We start from the raw sequence: 6900 nt of genomic DNA, 5'->3' as shown, positions 1-6900 counted from the left end.
TGGAGCTCAAACTGAAGGGCTAAATACTGCTGCATAGAGGTTCACGCTTGGGCTGGAGCTGGGGCTCTGAAATTGTCGGTCTCAGAGCCTGGGCTGCAGCCTGAGCCCAAATGTCTATGCTGCAATTTTTAGCCCTGCAGCCTGAGCCCCAGGAGTCTGAGTCAGCTGAACAAGGCTCTGAACTTGGTGCTGCTGGTTTTTTATTGCAACATATCCAAAGATGTCAAATGATACAGCTTCTAATATTTCCCTTAGGACGCTAATGTAGTCTAACTGTGTAGATATTCTCTCCATTGGGAAATATTTTTTTCTTAATATTCAACTGTATTTTCCCTTTAATCCCACTAATCCTAGTTATACTTCTGTGTAGCACTCAGACAATTCCTCCTCTCCATTGTGCTGGTTCTTCAGATACTGCTAGACCAATATCACGTCCTCTCCTCATGGTAGTTTAGCCAAAGCTACACATATTTTACATGATTCACTTTTTTGATCTCACATAATAGATGAATCCTTTAAACCCATGGATCATTGCTCCTGAGCTTCCATCAGTCTCATACAGTGTGCTTATATGTTACGTTTTGGTATTGCGTCACCCAGAACTGAACACAGTATTCTAGGTATGGTGTCATCAGAAAAAATACGGTGTAGCTAGGGTTGGCAGAATTAGATTTTTATTTTTTTGTTAACTTACATGGATAATATCAATGTTTATTTTTAAGCTTTTCATAAATTTAAATTTTCACAGTGCACAAAATGATGGATTTTTAAGCTTTTTAAAATTTATTTTTAGCCATTTACACTTTCACAGTTGTGGGAAATTCTGAGTGGAGGGTGTCAAACAATTGGGAATGGGGGTGTCAGTCAATAATTATGTAATTACAGTAGATGTTAAGATTCAAAAAGTTTGACAACACAAATAGTCAACATTACATGTCAAAATACAAAAAGTAAATATCCTTAAATCACACTCTAATTATTTCTCAAGCAGTATTTTTCTTACTTTGCCTAGCTGTAAATTTCAATTATCATTGGTGAACTATTTTTTCATCAGTTTGTTTCTACAGTGAAATCTACATTTATTGACATTTAACAATAAAAATGGAATCCATCCAAGACTATGTATAGACAGGGAATTGTCACTGGAATTGTATGAAAACTTACTTACTCTCCCCCCAATCCCTTTTTCTTTTCAAGTTTACATGGAGCTCACAGCCCCTGAATTTTGTTTTATGCTTTGGTCTTCAAGGGCCTGGACCAAAGCCCATTGGAGTCAGTGAAGTCTTTCCATTGACTTTAATGGGTTTGGGGCTAGATTCTGAAACCTTAGTTCTGCAATTTACTCTGGATAAGCAGGCCCCTGCACCCAGGTGGAGCCCCATGGATTTCAGTGGGGGTTCTCCTGAATGAAGTCAATTAGCAGGATCATGCTTAATGATTAAGTGCAATCAGTGGATTTAAGCACATGCTTAAATCCTTTGCTGAATTGGGGGCTTATAACAAGTTGTTCTGGGGTTCAACATCAGAGCTGTATTTTAAAACCACTTTGAAAGTTTATATGGTAGACATTAGACAAAGAACAGTTTGATAATGGTAACAAACTGTTCTACGATAGGAAGGCCAGCATGACTAACAGACTGGCCTCAGACAGAGAAATGGATATTTAATTTGCAAATTTATAGAAAGACTAAGTCAGTGTTTCTCAATCTGTTCAGATCCTGTATACAAAGTAAAATATTTTCATGACTCCTCACATTTATTATAAAAGTAAGTGTAAAAAATGTATCAATGATAGCAATGATAAGCCTACATAATTTATCTCTGTGTGTGTTTTGAGAGGTTGACAGAGAATACTTGACCTTGGAGGGGAAAGGTGTGTGGGGAGTGGGGCAGCTGGATTTTCTATGCCTTACATTGTAATACAATTTTCAATGCCTTGTAATCCCTCTGATTACTTTTCATGACTGTCATTTGGGGTCGCAATCCTCAGGTGGAGAAACACTGTACTAAGTAAATCAAACTTGGCTTACTGTATGAAAAATTTGCTCCAAGAGAGTGATCTTTTTCATCTTTCATTCTGGAAATATATTATTAGTAGAGCAAAACAATACCCAGATCAATGATGGAAGAGACCCAGGGTGAAATCTTTCACCTTTGTAATTAATAGGAGATTTGACATTGATTTCAATGGGGTCAGGATTTTGCCCCCAGTTTTGATTGTTTGCATATGTGTGTTAGGATAATAATACTACATACATATGGTGATATCATCCACATGGTAAATATGTGATAAGTTGCATTTACAATGTATGAATCACCTGTACTCTGCCAACTAATACCTTTCCACCTAATCTTCCAGATCTTTGAACAATTTTCAGAGTCTCTCTCTCTATATATATATGGAAAACATTTTTGAGGTAAGTAGTTTATATATAAAGTCTGCTTTTCCACGTACTATGAAATTGACCCTCAAAATTATACTGGTCTGGTGCAGGTTAGGTAATATTTAATTCTGGGCCAGTAACAGATGTAAATTCCAGTAGCTCTGAAACTATCATCGCTAGAAATGGGTGCTTTATACCCCTGGAAAGAAGATAATAATCCCACTTTGTCTGTGGTACAAGGATTGTAATTCTTTTCTTAGGTATGTCATAAAATACCAGACCCTAAATTCATGATCTCTTGATATATAATATAGCTCTTTTAGATCACCTTTAGAAGTTACTAAATTGTATTTGTTATATATATTCTCTCTCTTCCTCCAAGGCCTGTAGAATAGGATTTTATGTTTCAAAGGCAGACTGGCTTTACAAGTGGAGGGATACAAAAAATAGTTCAAATAATATTTTTTTAAAACTCTTAAACATATCCACAATTGTAACGCATGTGGCATAAACCAAATATCCCATGGGGTGAAAAGAGGTTTGACTAGATTCTGTTTGGGCTGACAGGGATAACACACTTATGGCTTTCCCAGAGTAATGTAAACATTTTCCAACCATACTGTTAAAATCTTCACACCACACCATCATATATTCCACACACATGCATATACACACACAAACATGGTATTTTTTGGATGAGGCACAAAGACCAACCTTTTCAAATGGAGGAACAGCAAATAATGAGGCAGTAGATACAGAAAGATTTGAGTTATATAAATACATGGGCAAATAAATGTTGATTGCTGCTCCATGCAGATAAATGTAGCCTATCGAAATCTTGGAGAAGGGGAAATGTCTGCAAAATGGGATGGTGGTGCAGAATACTAACCAGGAAAGAGATTTCGGTATTATTGTAGGGAAATCCCCGAAGTCTTTTCTGTGCTGCTTCAATATGCAGCTGTAGTGTGCACAGGGCAAACAGGATGCTATGTGAAAAAATAAATATCATTCAAAGGAGAGGGTAACATAGATTAATAGGTCTTACAGCTAAATTCAGCCCTATGTAACTTCTCTGATAGAACTGGAGTTGCACCAGGAATAAACCTGATGCATGATATGAAATATTACCATTAAGACTAGCTGAATAGTATTAATCTAATACAACATTTGGTAAATTTGATTTTTTGTTTAGTAAATTTTTTGAAAACTAGTCTTGTGTTTTGTAAATACATTTTGTATTTGAAAATATATAATGAGTGAACATTTAACAGTCTATAGAGTAATTGTGAAATATCCAGCAATGATATTAAATATTTGGTATTAGGAAAGCATAGAATACAGTCATTCAGAGTATATGGTTTTGTTTCTGGTCTAACTGGATGAGTGAAACTTTTAAAAAAGAAAATACCAAAGGACAAGTAATGCACTTCCAGTAGAAATTTTTAATTTGAACAAACATTTCATGAATACAGTACAATCACCCAAATATTTACAATATTTGAATATTATGACCCCACAAATAGGAGCCAATACAATTTGAGCTGTTTATTCTCCAGTATAGTTTTGAAGTTGATTTTTTCATTATTTGGCTGGATCTAGTTACTGTGCTTTGAAAGAAAAAAAAATCTCTTGAGGATTCTTCAATGCATGTGAAAAAAGAGTAAAGAAGATAATATTAGATCCTAATGTTTCCCTCAAAAAGGAAGTCCTACATTTCAAAATGTAACTAGATCACGAAAGCTTATGCTCAAATAAATTTGTTAGTCTCTAAGGTGCCACAAGTACTCCTTTTTTTTTGGAGATCTGGTCAGAAAATGTGTAAAATGTTAACAAGCTCATGAATTTTTCCTGTGAAATGTTTTCTGTTTTCTCACTAGCTGTGACTTTGATGGGCCTCTGACTTTTTAAAAGTTATTTTAAAGGGGGGCTGATGAAACTGAAATTCTGTATAGCTCTGAAGAACACATTCACAGGAAGGATGGTCCAGTGGTTATGGTTTTAGTATTGAACTTTTGAGTCCTAGGTTCAGTCCCTTGCTCTACCACACACTTCCTATAGGAGCCTTAGTCTCCCTATGCCTCAGTTTCCCATCTGTAAAATGTGATAACAGGCAGCACTGCTGTACTTCACACAGGTGTTATGAGGGTAAATACATTTAAGACTGTGAAGTACTCAGATACTACAGTAATGGAGGGGCTATAAAAGTACTAAAATATATGTAGATTTAGTTATAAAATATGGATTACAGGGTTGTAGATGCTTAAACAAATTAGTTTTAGCAAAAGCCGTTTTCCATTTTAAACAAAGATGACTAGATTAAGACTAAAACCATATTGAAAACTTGGTGAATAAGGACTCCTAAAAAAACAAACGAACACAAACCCTCACATGTCAGGTTCTCCAGGCTGGTGAGCCTGAATGTAAGAGTTATACTTGTGATGTTTACAAACAGGGTCACTCTAACAGAATGCCAGCATGGGAGCAGGTATACTCTACTGGGAATAGTCTAAGAAATGATGCTCTTCCTTTGCTGTCCCTATGATCCCTCGCCTACAAAACTGATTTAAATTAAACTGTAAAAATGGTGATCCGCTTTTCTGTTCCTGACAAAATGACACATTTAATCCCCAATTTACAAATACATGGATTAATTATTAAAATAAAGATGGGCACAAACTGGAACCCCAAATCCATACAACTGTAACTTTGTGGGGGTTGAAATCTGGATCTGAACCTGGATCCACATTTTTCAACTGGGTCTGTCTCTGTCAAATATTGTTCTTTGTTTCTTACCTGCCTACAGCAAAATGAGACCCTGGTTTTCACAGGTATGTTTGTTTATAGTAACAGAGAGACATTGAAAAATCTCTAATAGCCTACTATCTCATTATCATTTTTTAAGCTTATTATCCACCAGATTCAAATGACAACACTGTGATAAAAGCAGACAGGATCAGAACAGAATGCTCTAATTAGGGTGACCAGGTGTCCGGTTTTCGATTGGAATACCTGGTCGAAAGGGATCCTGGTGGCACGAGTCAGCACCGCCAACTGGGCCGTTAAAAGTCCGGTCGGCAGTGCTGAGGAGCTAAGGCAGGCTAGTCCCTACTTGTCCTGGCTCCGCGCTGTGCCCTGGAAGCAACCAGCAGGTCCAGCTCCTAGGTGTGTGGGGGGAGAGGGAGGGCACAGGGTTCCGTGCGCTGCTCCCTCCCTAAGCTCTGGCTCTGCACTCCCATTGGCCAATGGGAGCTGGGGGGGGCAGTGCCTGTGTGCAAGAGCAGCATGTAGAGCCGCCTGCCACGCCTCCGCCTAGGACCTGGACCTGCTGGCCGCTTCCAGGGTGGAGTGTGGACTCAGGACAAGCAGGAAGCCTGCCTCAGCGTGCCCACTGTGCTGCTGCCTGGGAGTCACCAGAGCTAAGCCCATGCCCCAACCCTCTGCCCCAGCCCTGAGCCCCCCCCAACCCAGAGCCCCCTCCTGCACCCCAAACCAGTCATCCCTGGCCCCACCCCAGAGCCCACACCCTGAACTTCTCTGCCTCAGCCTGGGAGCCACCTCCTGCACCCCAAACCTGGCTCCACCTCAGAGCCCTCACCCCCTCCTGCACCCCAATCCCCTCCCCCAGCCCAGTGAAAGTGAGTGAGGGTGGGGGAGAGCAAGCCACTGATAGAGAGGGAATGCAGTGAGTGGGGGGCAGGGCCTCGGGGATGGAGCGGGTAAGGGGTGGGATTAGGGTGTTCAGTTTTGTGCAATTAGAAAGTTGGCAACCCTAATGCTCTCTGACATCAACAGCCTATTGCCCTATGTAGGTCTATTAAAAGGCAGGGGTCTTCTGAATTTATAGAAGCAAACCATTAGCTGCAACACCTTAACAAGGTCACAGAATGAAGTACCAAAAATTCACTTAAAGTAGGAGAATATATGTATTTGAAACAGGGCCGGATTAACTTTTTGTGGGCCCGGCTCCGAACATATTTGTTCGGGCAATGGAACATGGCGCAGGGAGATTGGACCTTGGAGTGAGGGGCTGGCTGGGGCATGGAAGGGCTGGGGCGGCCCTGCTCCGCCCTGTGTGAGTGCACTGTTTACAAACTGGCCCACCCAGCCCTTCTGCTGCCAGCATGCTCCTTCCCCGTGGGAGTGGGTCCATGCAGCACCACACAGCCCCCCCACCAGGGCCGGCTCTAGGTTTTTTGCTGCTCCAAGGTCCTCGAGCGCAACTGCCCAAGCAAAAGCAAAAAAGGGTGGCTGGAATGCCGCCCCTGGAATTGTGCCACCCCAAGGAAATGCTTGCTTTGCTGGTGCCTAGAGCTGGTCCTGCCCCACACCCAGCACCCCCTGAACCCGCTGTGCCAGCACCGTCCCCCCCACACAGTGCCCTGAACACCACCACCCTGCCCTGTACCCCAGAGAGACCCCACCACTCAGTACCCTTCCCCACAGGCCCCCCACCACAACTACACAGTGGCCCCCAACAGACCCACACTGCCTAGCACCCCAAAATACACAAACCTCC

Source organism: Dermochelys coriacea, chromosome 9, assembly GCF_009764565.3.
Source record: "Dermochelys coriacea isolate rDerCor1 chromosome 9, rDerCor1.pri.v4, whole genome shotgun sequence".
Lineage (NCBI taxonomy): Eukaryota > Metazoa > Chordata > Testudines > Dermochelyidae > Dermochelys > Dermochelys coriacea.
This window is presented reverse-complemented; position numbering follows the sequence as displayed.